Raw genomic sequence first — 14,760 nt, forward strand, 5'->3', positions numbered from 1 at the left:
AGATTTTCCCTATGAGATATTGATGTTTTATATAAAGCTAAAATATTGAAAACATGGAATTCTATGGGGTCATAATAAAATAAACATCAAATTTACTAAAAATTAAAATAATTTTAGATGCTTTTTCCTGGACTTCAGAAGGAAAAAATGCTTTTTCAGGAGTTACTGCATCCATCCATATCAATCATGAAAAGTTACCTTCTAGAATGATTCTGTCCACAGTACACAACAGCAAACACCAAGGTACCAACCATTAGGAGTATCTCCTACATTTTACATACCAAAACGTGCAGGTCAGATGACAAAAAGGGAAATGTATTTGCAACATGACAAATGGATAATATCATTGACCTATTTGTGTTTATATATATAACTAATATACAAAGATTTCTCACAAATCAATAAGAAGAACTTCCTTTAAAAAAAGAGAATGGTCATTTTATCCTCACAATAATAACAAGTGGTAAAAAGTTCATTTTTACTAGTAATATAAAATAAAATATGTTTACAATTTCTTTTCATTATTTGAAATGTTAATGTTCAGTATTGGCAGTTATGGGGGAAATAGACACCTGCTTTTGTACACTGCTGATAGGAGCACGTGTTTTATATGTAATACATATATATATATCCTTAAAATATTTATACTTTTTAAATTAATAAATTCTCTCTAACAGTTTATTGAAAGGAAAGAATAAGAAAAGCCAAAATGTTTTTATCTTTTTTTAAAAAATGTATTTGTTGAATGTCTTCAAATTATACTAATACATTTCTGTTGTAATACATTAAAAGATACAATATGAAAAAGTATAAAAAGAAAGTTAATTATCTCTCCCTGCCTGCTTTCCATCTATGCTTCTCATTCCTTGGTGGAAACCAATTTTAGTAGTCTGGTATGTACCTTCATACCTATCTCCTTGTTCAAATGAATATATATAGCATATTATCTAAAGGGCTTTGGTTGGTTAATTGTTAGTGCTGAAATGAACTTTAAATTCATGCATTATTCTGTAGTATGCTTCTTTCACATGTCCGTATACTGTGGGCATTTCTAGAAGTCAGTAAATATAGATCTAAGCTTGCTTTATTAACTTCCTAAGGTAGACAAAAGCAAAAAAAATTATATATCATTATAATGGTATCATTTTTATATTCAGTTGTATTATAACCATATGATTATATTTTACATATTATATATTGTATCATATATAATTATACATAATACACATATTTATATATAACAGTTAAAGTAAATTCATAAATTCTCTTTTTTACCTTTTTCCTCTCTGTTCATTCATTGAGGAATTATTTAGAATATCAAACTTCCACAAAGAGATAACCATCCAATAAAAGCAGAACTACTGTGTCATTTGTGGAATACATTTTTATACATTTTTGTGTAATTTGTATGGATTACTAGGCAGCCATGAAGAAGCCATGTCTTTTGCTCCACATTTTCTTAGATTCTGTATTTGACATCTGCTCATCACAGGGCAGATTATATTAACTGTATTTTCTTATTTTCTGTACTTTTGATGCTCTGGCATTTCTTGCTGAGTAGGGAGAGATTGCCCCTCCCAGGGCTAGCGTTTTCCTAGAAATAACCCTGGGCTGGCCGGGCGTGGTGGCTCACGCCTGTAATCCCAGCACTTTGGGAGGCTGAGGTGGGCGGATCATGAGGTCAGGAGTTTAAGACCAGTCTGGCCAACATAGTGAAAACCCATCTCTACTAAAAATACAAAAAATTAGCCGGGTGTGGTGGCAGGCAACTGTAATCCCAACTACTCGGGAGGCTGGGGCAGGAGAATTGCTTGAACCCGGGAGGCGGAGGTTGTAGTGAGTCGAGATCGTGCCATTGCACTCCAGCCTGGGCCACAGAGCCAGATGCCTGAAAAAAATTAAAAAAAAAAAAAAATAAAATAACACGGGGCTCAGTCTGGGAGCGTGTTTTTTGTATGCAGTCAAACCAATCCCCAACCATTTCCCCAGCCATCTCCTTATCTAATTATCAGATACCAAGCCATGTCCCTGGCCCTAAATTATTACAGGGCTAGTTACCAGGAAACTAGATGTCACCCCAATGCCCCAAAGCCCAGTATAATTCTTTAAACTAGCCAGTCCGAAGATTTTTCCTCTGTCCTGCCTTGCCAAACCCCAGTCAATGCTCTGGCCTAGACTTTGCTCTCACTCCTGCTTCTACCTCCTGACTACCCCAGTGTTTTCTCCTGGGCCCTGTGTGGCATACGGTGACCCCCGCCTCTGGAACCTGTAAGGGTAATAAACCTCTTCCTTCTAAGACTCATTCTCATCTTCTCCTGTGGACATGCTGACTTCACCATGTCAAAGCCAATGCTTACATTCTCAGGACATTTTTCAATGGTATTTGTATAACGGGCAAATTACACAAAACAATATAAAACACAGCACTCCAATTTCTAATGAATATATGTGTTTGCATACTTAAGAAAAATGTGTTAGAAGGAATTATACCCAAATGTTAATAGAGATGATCGGGGTGGTGTGATATGAGATAACTTCAATGTTTTCCTTTGTATTTTAATCTATTTTCCAAAGTTTCAACAAGTTTCATTATAAATGTAAATATGTCCATGAACATACGTCTCTATCTCCATCTATCTATTATTTTACGTTCACAACACTGAATTAAAACCAGCTTTCCAAGTTCCAGAATCTATTTCATATAACAAAATTTCAAAGTGAAGACCATCCTAGACTCGTGTGTGTGTGTGTGTGTGTGTGTGTGTTTTTGGATTATGACTCTGACCTCCTAAATAAATAAAAGGGCAAAGAATGACACATATCTCCTGGCCTCTTTGATACAGAAAAGATACCATTGTGAGTATGGTTTTTGTCCAATGAACTGTTAGTTTCCAAAACAAAAACTGAGTAACAGCAGAAAACATTACAAGCTCCAATGCAAGGATTATGACTCAGTCTTTGCCCTCTCTGCAAAATGAACTCTTTGTAAACTACTACCCATGAATGTTCAAATACTTGGGAAATATTTTCATATGACTTCTGATGTAATTTTGACTCATGCTTAGTGATTTTTTAGTCCACAGTGAGGTAGAGTCCAGTGGCGAGTGGATGCCTGCTGTGGAAAAGGGCTTTGTCATTTTAATTGCAACCAACTGAAATAGAAACTTTAATGGACGTTCAAACTATTTGATGTCTCATGCCTAAAATGAACATAATCAAGAATTTTATAGATGAACATAATAAATAACTTTATGCCACATTCATAACATAAATAGAAATGTTTTAAAAGTGATGAACTAACAAATTGTGCCAAACTAATGAATCTGGAACAGGGTGTACAGGGGATGTCTTTGTAGTCTCCCTGGTTATAGGAACTCACTTTTTGAAAATCAGAGGCCAGAATAATTTTGTATCATGTAAAATATTCAACGATTATAAGTCAACGAGAAATAAATGTATACAAAAATGTCAAATACATGTCAATATCAGTGTGAATGTGAGATTCTATTCCAGTGAGTTCTCAAAAGATATATATACTTCTTAATAAATTTGCTTTTCTATACAAGAATCTAGGGATGTATGTATGTGTACATATTTATTGCAATATGCAGTAGTAGAACTAATGAATAAAAGTGAGAAAAATAATCTTTGGTGATCAGTCAAACTCTTACAAAAATTTCTTTAATTTTTTTTGTTAAAAACTCTTATCAGAAAAATAATGTTTATCTACCTTGGGTAATCTGTAATCTCTGGTCATAGTGGAGTGGTTTTCTATACATAAAGTTATATGTTTCCTTAAAAGTAAGATCTGTGATTACAAGTGTTCTGTATTTGTGACAGAAATTGGAAATAATTTACAACATTTATAGAATTATAAGCCAATTATCTGTAGAGATGACCTGATTAAAGAAAAACCTGTTTTAAAAATTATTTTATATAAATATAGATATGCTCTGTATTAACAGTATTAGAGAAAAGTAAACATATATTGATAATATTCATTTAAGATTCATATGATTTTCTGCTATAGTAATCTAAATCTAAGATTTTAACTCTACTTGCAAGCTAAGCAAGTAAAGTAAGCTTGTTAGTGTGGCACGGTTTTATGAATGTTGGTGGAAGACATATTGTGATTGTCTTTGGGGGCCATGTGGCAAGGAACTGTGGATGAACTCTAGGAGCTGAGGGCAGCTCCTGACCAACAGCCAGCAAGCAACAGGCACATCAGTCTCATACTGGAAGGAGCTGAATTCTGCAGTGAGGACATAACACTGGAAGCAGCACCCAGCTCCAGATGAGAATGCAGCCTGGTCAATACTTTGATTTCAGTCTGTGAGAAACTGGTAAGAAAACTGTGCCCTGCATGGACTTCTGCCCTACACAACTGTAAGCTAATACACAGGAATTGTTTTAAGCCAGTAAGTTTATGGTAATTTGTTATGCAGCTTTAAAAAAACGAATATAAGTGAGAAACTAGGTAGAGAATTCCTGGTTTGTTACACATTAACTATAATTTCCTGCTTCTTCACTGAATATTTTGTTATATAACCTATGGTGATGATTCCAATCAACTACAATCCTTTTTGTAGTCTGCTCTTGACTTTTCCTAAATTGCAAATTCTTGATCAATTCCAAATAAAACCACCATTTATTGGACTTCTACTATGGCATAAGCACTAAGCTTTTATACATAATCTCATTTAAACCTCAACAGTCTCGAAAGGGAATATCTCTATATTTAAGAAAAAGAAACTGCAATTTTGAGGGCTAATGGTACTTAGATTAATGAATCGTGAAGTTGAGATTCTCACCTCATTGTGTCTGACTTCAAATCGTATTTTTATGTGCTGCATGGTATTACCTTTCAATACTGAAGACAATCACTTATGGTATGCAGTTACTAATATCAAGTACCGCTCAACTTCAAAGTACAAGTACAGGGATTGTACTTCCCTGCCCTCTTGAAGTTAGGTATTATCATGTAACTAGCACTGGACGATGAAATGTGAGCCATTGTGACACACATAACTTCTGGGCCAAAGCATTTAACTGCGGGTGCTTGATTCTGCAATTCTCTCTTTTCCTGCCGGAACAATCCTGGAAGCCAAGAGTTAAGATATGGCCCACGTTAGCCTTGGTTTCTAAGTGGGTCTGATGAGCAGAACTTTCCATACTGGATGTGTCATATGAGCAAGAAATAAACATTTGTTGTTTTAAGCCACTGAAATGTTGAAGTTGTGTTGTTATTGCAGCACAACTTTGTCTTTCTGACCAGTGTGTGTGAATCAAAAGTTATAACCAACAGTGTCTGCAATTCTTACTGATAAATTTACACTTATTTTGGCACTCATTACTCATATACTATGCTTTAACTTTATTGACCTGCTTGCAGGTCCCTGAATGCTTGGTGTTTTCTCATATCTCAGCACTTTGAACACCTTCTTTCCTCCGCTTGAAATAGAAAAGATTTTAGCATCGTGGGTGGTTAAAAATGGGCTGTGGATTCAGGCTAGACTAGATTTATATCCTGACACTTCCACTCTCTGTCTATACTGACTTGGGCAAGTAACTTAACCCCTTTTTTGCCTCCACCTGCTTATCTGTCAAATGGATGATAATAGTACATTGATCATGGGGCTGCTGTGAATATTAAATAAAAAATAAATATGAACCATTTAGAATAACAAGGTTGTTATTATTACTACTATTATTAAAAACTCCACTTAGATACCATCTTTTCCAGGAAGTCGTCTTGATACTTCCAGGTTCGATTAGGTGGCCCTTTGTTGTGCTGCTGTAACAGATTGTCGAGACATTTATCCAATTATGTCACATGTCTGTCTCTAATGTAGACACCTGAAAAATATGAATTAAAAATAGAACATTATATTTCTAGCACTTAGTAGTCAATAAATGTTTTCTGAATGAATAAAGAAATTTAGAGTCAATAGCTGTGGGTCTAAGCTAGTAATTACTAAGGAAATAATTATGAGCCTCAAGTAAAATTAATCTTACAAATGATAATTGCATGAGTTAATCTAGTTACAGTTTAACTAACTTGATGGATTGAAACTTCGTTCTTCTAGAGTTAGGTTAAATGGGATGTAATTTTCAAAAATTGAGATCATTTTTGATTTTCTCAAATTGCTGAAAGCACAAAGTTTGTATTACAAACAGTTTGAAATACAGCTGATCATTCTGTCATTAGCACCCTGGATTATGTTTAGAGAGGTACTGTACCCATCACACTTGATAATAAATGCCAACAGTTAGTATTACTGTTTGTAAACACCTCAAATTGCTGCAAAGCAGAAATAAGGCTTAAATGTATCATCTTTATCATCTAAAATAATTGACGTTTTTATTATTGTCCTACTTACAATCATGGATTGATTTAGACATTTGGGAAAACTGACCCCGTTAGCTTAGTGAGAAAGAAAGCCCCCACATTTTTGGTTTTGATAAGTTTGTAATTTCTCAGAAGAAAATTGCCAACTTTTTTTTTTTGTATCCAGTTCTAAAGTTGATGACTTACCTTCTAGTATCATCAAACTCTGTGTAGTCTATGATGCCTCCCCCTACAAAGCTAACTGTTCTAACAGTGATCTTCCAAGTTAAAACTTTTGAAACATGGGGAATACATTTTATCGTGAGTATGAAATCTTTATCACATTAAAGTTGGGAGACATTTTTCATTAACAATATTTAGAGTTTCTACCCCCACCATTGCAGAACTATCTTTCCTATTGTCTGAACCCTGCATGCAAAGCAGGAAGCTCATTTTCTTGTGGTTGAGCAAAAATGAAGGTTCTTAGTGGAGATAAGAGGTAAGTAGGTTTTCCTTTCCAGTATAGAAAGAAATAATGGTAGTAAATAAATTGAGAGGAGGAAGGAAAGCCAGGAATGAACTCGGGAGATGCCACTGGGCCCAGGTGTGCCCGTGAGGAGGAGGGACAAGGGGTCATAGCCTCAAGGCATCTTACCTGTAGGCAGGGAGGGATGCTCCTGTGGCTTCATTAACTGTTCTTTCTGGGGTAGAAGGGAGGGATCTGTGTACGGAAAAAAGAACTTCAGAATTTGTTTTTGTTCCCCCTCTGTTACATCTGTGCCGATGATTTCTGCCACAACCGATATGTGTGCATTCCCTTTCTCCATTACCGAGCTTCAGTTTGGTTGTAAGCTCCAAGATCGCTTAATACTTTCAATGAACCTAATTCTATTCTCTCCTAAAGTATCTCTTTGAATAACCATTTAAAGGAGCTTACAGTCTTACAGCAGAAAGCCATTGTTTGTGAATTCAACAAGGTGGGAGACCACTGTGTTTGTTTCAGTAGTGCAGGGCGGTGATACTAAGCCCCTGGAAGGCCCTGAGCTCTACGCTGGTGCAGGCTAAGGAGAAAAGATTAGGAGCTGGGCTTGAGAGCTGCTCTTCTGGGTCCTTGAAGCAAGCGCTCACAGTAGGCAGTGGAAGTGTTATGTCTACTCCTGCACAGACGGGCCATGGCTCTGGCTGCGGGTATTTCTGGTAAATGCAGGTTTGAGGGCATGAGGATGGTGCTTTGAGCTTCCTCTGAATGTCTCTTTCCTCTTATCTAACATAAATGGTACACATTCCAAAATTTTGTGATAGAATGAGTGGGAGACATTGGCAGTTGTCAATAAGACAATTGTCTGTGGTAGTCCTTATGGAACCAACTGGATTTTTAAAAGCTTATTTATCTTAAATTTTATAATATTTTAACCCGTGTTTTTTCCCTCTCAAGACATCCAAATGGCTAAAAAAATCTATGAGCAAATTATTCAATCAGTCAATAAAATAAAAAAATTATACCTTTTAAACTCCTTTTTTTATGGTAAATATGTAAAATTTCAAAGCACACTGTGTCTTGACTTGTATGTTTGGTTGGGATTTATATGCGACTTTTAAAAAGTGTCAAGAAAAGCGGTTTTTCTTTTCTAAACTTTCTTCTCAGTTAAGTTCTGTTAAATGGTCCCCCAATTCTTATTAAGTCTAACAGCTGCTATTAAAACTTTAGATGCATAATGGTTGAACTAGTTTACAATCCCACCAACAGTGTAAAAGTGTTCCTATTTCTCCACATCCTCTCCAGCACCTGTTGTTTCCTGACTTTCTAATGATTGCCATTCTAACTGGTGTGAGATGGTGTCTCATTGTGGTTTTGATTTGCATTTCTCTGATGGCCAGTGATGATGAGCATTTTTTCATGTGTCTGTTGGCTGTATGAATGTCCTCTTTTGAGAAATGTCTATTCATATCCTTTGCCCACTTTTTGATGGGGTTGTTTGTTTTTTTCTTGTAAATTTGTTTGAGTTCTTTGTAGGTTCTGGATATTAGCCCTTTGTCTGATGAGTAGATTGCAAAAATTTTCTCCCATTCTGTGGCAAACAGTATGGCGATTCCTCAAGGATCTAGAACTAGAAGTACCATATGACCCAGCCATCCCATTACTGGGTATATATCCAAAGGATTATAAATCATGCTGCTAATAAGACACATGCACACGTATGTTTATTGCGGCACTATTCACAATAGCAAAGACTTGGAATCAACCCAAATGTCCATCAGTGACAGACTGGATTAAGAAAATGTGGCACATATACACCATGGAATACTATGCAGCCATAAAAAAGGATGAGTTTGTATCCTTTGTAGGGACATGGATGCATCATTCTCAGCAAACTATTGCAAGAACAGAAAACCAAACACTGCATGTTCTCACTCATAGGTGGGAACTAAACAATGAGATCACTTGGACGCAGGAAGGGGAACATCACACACCGGGGCCTATCACGGGGAGGGGGGAGGGGGGGAAGGATTGCATTGGGAGTTATACCTGATGTAAATGACGAGTTGATGGGTGCTGACGAGTTGATGGGTGCAGCACACCAACATGGCACAAGTATACATATGTAACAAACCTGCACGTTATGCACATGTACCCTAGAACTTAAAGTATCATAAAAAAATTAAAAAAATTAAAAAAAATAAAATGAATGCCGTCCTTAAAAAAAAAAAAAAAACACTTTAGATGCATGTAGTTAGCAGATATGTTGAAAAAGTTTAAAACATTAAAATACCAGATATAGTTAGCATTTATAATTACAAGTATTTTATTCCTCCATAAATAATTCCAGGATTGATTAAGTAGTAAGGTGACACTAGCCAGTTTTTGGTCTTTGGGTTTTTTTTTTTTTTTTTCTCACGATCCTCAATCTTCTTTTCTTTTCCTTGATTTTCTTATTGTCTTTCTCCAGTATTTCCTAGTTCCATTCCTATATTCTTTCCTTTTACAATTTTTCCTCTGCTTTTTAATTTTCTAATTTCCCTTTTCCCTGTTTTTTATTGTTACTTTTCTTTTTCCTTTGTTGTATCTTAAAAGAAGGAAGAAATAAACTGTCCACCAGAGGGCAATCTGATCCTGCACACACACACGCGCGCGCACACACACACATACACTCACGCTCTCTCTCACACACACACACACACACAGCCATTTTCTCTCATTTTTCTTCCTTTAAAACTTCCTCCCAGAGGAATATGATGGTTCAGAGAGTAGGTAGTAAAAAAAACCTTTTATTTATAAACTCCTTTCGTTATAGCTTCTGTGTGGGTGTGTAGTCTCAATGATTTGATTTGTGAAGACTCAAACTGTCATAGGTTTCTAGAAGGAGTATGTAGACCCTTATTCTAACAGCCCTAAGAAAACAGTATCATTATTTGGGGTTATCTTAGAAGCTGCCAAAATACATGGTGAAAATGAAAACTTGAGCTGTGAGGTTTTGGATGTATAAGACACGGAAAATCAGCAGACTAATTTCTTGGGTCCCTTTAAATATATATCACTCTAGCATTCAAGAATTTTACACTCTCATTTAAAAAAATGTGCAAGTCATTATTTTTCTATATTTAGCCATGAAAATGTATAATAGGAATTAATACAACATTGAACAACCTATTTGTGATGATCCTTTTGAATAGTGGAGCTACAGATAGAGTAGAATTCTGGTTAATAAAATATGTTTTAAAAATATGATTCCTAAGTAGTTGCAGAGTGACTTAATACAAAGTGATTTTCCACATCTTTCAGGGCCAGCTCTGCCTCTTGAGCTTGGTCCTACCTCTGTTCTCAGGTAAGCTGCTGCAATTCTGTGAGCCTTAGTTTACTTCTTCGTAAATGGAAGTATTTTCAACTCAGGTTGTCGTAAGCTCTCTGTATGTTAATATGTAGTGGCAGGTCAATGTCAAGAAGGTCTTGAGTCAGCCCTCTTCCTGACCTCGCTGACCTGCACACGTCCATGTCACCTGAAAATGCCATTCTGGATCCCTCAGAGGTTTGAGTAAAGAAAAGACATTTTCTGCATAGATTAGGTGATTTTTCATCCCAAATATGAAAGAAAGTCTGTTTTAACTTCATTATCTAGTGCAATGAGAGGCAAAATGAGGGGCTATATAAATTCTCTGAAGAAGGACAGGTGGCTAGGAGACCCACTCAAATGCTGAAATGCTGGGGGCAGAAAGGAGAAGAGAGTTTCATGGTTTGGGCTATATTTGTGTTCACAAAGGCAAATGCTGAATTATCCAGGTGAGTGGGCTTAAACATTTACTGGCCTGTCAATACTCTTTGTCTATGAGCTCACCAAGTTCTCAGTGTTCCGTCTGCCAACATCATAAGCAACTTGGGATTACAGCTCTGTGGTGTGAGAAGAAGCCTGAAACTATTATAAAAACTTTGAATGAGGGCTTCAACTTTTACTAAAGCTTTTACTTTTCATTGTCTAATTTCATATGCATTAGTTAAGTCAAAAGGAGAAAAAATGTATTTGGAGATACCCCATTACCTCTGAAGAAACATTGCTAGAAATAGTATTAGACCTAAACAAAGCAGTAGACCTAAACCAAGTGGATGGAACCATTTCTCTGCATGCCCTGTCTTGCCAGTCCTGATTCAAGATATGTTCTATGAACACTTCATGTCTCCATGCTTCTAAAAAATTGGATTGAACTCAGTAATCCAAGGCTTGACTAGCAGTCTTTCTTATGTAATCAGAATAAACTTTGAAATGTATTGAAAGCTCCCAACAAATTTAATAGTACAGAGGATATTTAGAATTCACTAGTTTGAGATCATTAGGCTGTTAATAAACTTGGCCATTCCAGTATTACATCTAAATAAAGTAAATGGGGAAAGTACCTATGAAAGTAAATTTTCAGTTGAATTTGAATGTAATGCCCTCCTAGCATGCTTTCCAAGAATTTCAATGGATAATTTCTGCCATTGGTTTAATTTATCAATAGATGTGATCTTTATGCCAGGTAGAATGTGACCTTTTTCCACTGCATGACTTATTCTGGAAGTTTCTGGGTTGGTAGATGTTTTGGAATGTGAAATGTGGTTGTGAACTTCTGCCTGCAGAAACACCAAGTAGATAACAAGTTAAAAGGTATTTTCAATTTGGTGCTGATCCAGATTATAAAATGTGCTAAAGGGACTGAGCTCAGAATTTAAAGAGTTTACTTCTAATCTGAGTGTCACACCAGGTGCTAAACATGTTGACTCAAGTAGAAAATAGGGATCTATGTCATGAAATTTTAAAGCTAGAAGGAACCAGGATTTTTAAGTGTATTTCCATATTTCACATATGACTAACTGAAGTCTACATAGATTAAAGCAAGCTGTTCAATAATTGTAGTGATCATGCATAAGATTTGGTCCTGAAAACTTAAATCAAGAGCTAAGATACCTAACTAATCTGTAACATAACCACACATGCATAGCTGACTACTTCAAATATTTTTTAGGTCACTGTTTTATGGTTCAGCTGATGGCTAGTGATTCTTCATTCTATATAAATTAAGATTAAGTTTCTTCCGGTACGAGGGTGACATTAAAGAGGTATATCCTTAGTGAAGAAAATGCTTTTTACTTGGCAATGAACTCCTTAAATATTCTTACACTAAAGAATTTACTACAAACCCCCACATATTACTGTGATTGAATAAAACATTGATGTTGATGTATATAAGGTTTCACGCTCGTGTTTCAATGACTGACTTAGGTGATCATAGGTAACATATCTTTGCTTTAAATGGCAAGGGGTAACTATTTCTTTCGGGCACTCTCCCTGCAATTTGGGTAGCTGTCTCTAGCAAGGCGATTATCTAAATATGGTCATCTCCCATTCATTAACAGCATCAGCATCACCTAGGAACTTGTTAGAAATGCAAAATCATCCAGTCCTACCTCAGACCTAATGAATCAGAAACTTGGGGAGAAATGGTGCGAGCCCAGCAATCTGTGTTTTAACCGCCCTCTATATGATGGTGATGCTTACTCCATTTAAAAATCACTGCCTTGGGAGAATCATGGTGTTGGTTTATGAAAATCAAAGTCTTCTGACTTTGATATTTTAGACTCTTTTCTGCTAAACGAGTGATTTTTGCAAAGGCTCAAACAGTTTCTTTTTGTAAGAGAAAAGTATGAAAACCATGAAGACAGTTCCCTATTCAGATTTTTAAATTCCTTCCCTTTGTTCCTTTATTTGTGGATTCAAAAACTGCTTGCTCACTGCATTCTTCTTTGTATGGATATGCACGGACCCCTACGCAGACAGGCCGGGCTGTGGGGTTGCCATCCCACATTTATTTTGCCGCTCTCCTAGCTGCTCTCTATGGCTTTCTTACTGGAAACTGTCCCTCACCCCTTGTACTTCTGTGGCTGGTTCTGTTACACACAGCTCTCAGCAAGGCAAGATTGTCCTGTTCTAAGAAGCCTGCAAAGCGTTTACCCAGAGACTGGTGTCATCAAACTCCATTACTAGAAGGTTCAACATTTCTTCCAATTAGTGATGTGAAATGTAAAAAGCCTTACTTGAGTTTCTCGAAGCTCAATAATGAAGCTCTGAAGATATAGTCAAGGGATTGCGCTAATTAAAATGCAGCAGGGTACAGAAGTAGAGGTAACTGCGGCTCGCTACGCCATGTCCCTGGTAATCAGCGGTCTCCGGTCTCCCCACAATAATTGACAGGAGATGCAGTGCTCCTGAGTGCACACACAGCGCACATTAATGGAGCCGACACACGCTGCTCTTCCTGCCTGACTCCTCTCATTATCGACCTTGAACTGGCAAAGGTCAGAGGACGGTGCTGCTTTCATCAACATGACAGGTGTCTGAGGAGCTTCCCTCTGTAGTCTAATAATTTGGCAGTTGTCTTATCCTGTACATGAATTAGTGATCTGATGCTTGAGGTATAATGGCTAAAAAGAATCTGTCAGCTCTGGGCAGGGGACATAGCTCTGGGCATCTGTATTAGCGCCATCACTAACACAGACTGGACGGTGTGTGTTGTAAGGGTGCCTTTTTTGTCCTCCACAGAGAAAGAATAAGTCTGTTTGTGGCCATTACATCAAAAGAGCATTTGTTTTTTCCAGAAAATTTGTATCTATGGAAAAATGTTTCAGCAAGGTATTAACATTCACAAGTCAATTTCTTTCTACCAAGTGCACATTGACATCTGACACTTTTCCAGTGTGGGCATAATGATAATGATAATGAATGTTCTTTGAGAAGACTTAAAATCAATTAGTGCATCCCCATGTGCTGGAGATGATTGCAGAAACTATGTGAGGGTACAAAAGAGATCAAAGGTGGTACATGCAGTGCATATATGTGTACCATGTTATATGCACACCACACACTGAGATCTGCCAAATATAAACATATTACAAAAAATAAAGACTGTACTCAAAGAAATATATGTGTATCTATTTATGTAAAGGGGACAATGAAACACAGCATCCTCACTTGGCAAAGATCTAACAACATTTATAAGTGACATTTCAGTGAAATACCTTCTTATGGGTGAGCTGCAGACCAGAGGAGTGAATTGGAAGGGCAAATGAATGAATAAAGACAAGAGAAAAGAACGTATTTTGCATGTTTCCATTGAGTATTTTTCCTCCTTTGTCAACTTGTAAAATTTCTATCTAATATCAAATTCTACCACAGAATTAACCACCCTATTTAAATTTCTCTGAACCTATTCCAAAGAACAAAGTTGACCATGGCTGCTTCTTTGACATTCGTCTATGTGGCAGATATTTTTTGTATCACCTGTATTGTTGTGGGTTGTAATTATTTGTTCCCATGCCTACTTTTATTGTGTAATGCAGTGTAGTATAATTCAATATATCATGGTAAGATTGGAGACAGAGTGTGGACTTTGGAATCAGATGAACAGGGGGGAAAATTAGATCTCTGCTTTTTGTGAATTGTTTTTCTCATGGTGATTTACTTAATCTCTTTAAATCTCAGTTCTCTCATCTAAAAAATGGGGGTAATAACAACTAACTCACAGAGAAATTGCGAGGCTCACATAAGATGATGTATTCAGGTTTTCAGTAATGCCGGTTCCTCTCTCGGCTCCATCTTATTCCAACTACAGTATTTACAATCCTAGAGGATAGAAATAGTGTTTTGAGAAATAGTGTTTTGCTCCTCTCTATAGCCTCATTGCTTAATACTGTATCTGGCATAAACAGGTGTTCAATGAAAGTTTGCTGAATTAAACCAAGTGGCCTAAAATATTCATGTGGACTGATTGCATTATTCAAATTTGACTACAATTTGTTTCATGGACTCAGAAAAATTTATTCTTAGCATTATCTGTTGTTCCCTTTACCTTTATTTTACTATATGTATGGTTGAGGGAGTTTTGTGGACATTTCAGACTTGTGGTTA

The 14,760-nt window shown here is 36.5% G+C and overlaps 1 long non-coding RNA gene across 2 annotated transcripts in view; it reads left to right on the top strand.

Moving 5' to 3' along the window:
- The window catches only part of LOC126951987 (uncharacterized), a 272,298-nt gene that overhangs the window by 219,078 nt on the left and 38,460 nt on the right, over window positions 1-14,760 (top strand). The window lies entirely within an intron of this gene.

Source organism: Macaca thibetana, chromosome 4, assembly GCF_024542745.1.
Source record: "Macaca thibetana thibetana isolate TM-01 chromosome 4, ASM2454274v1, whole genome shotgun sequence".
Classification (NCBI taxonomy): Eukaryota; Metazoa; Chordata; class Mammalia; order Primates; family Cercopithecidae; genus Macaca; species Macaca thibetana.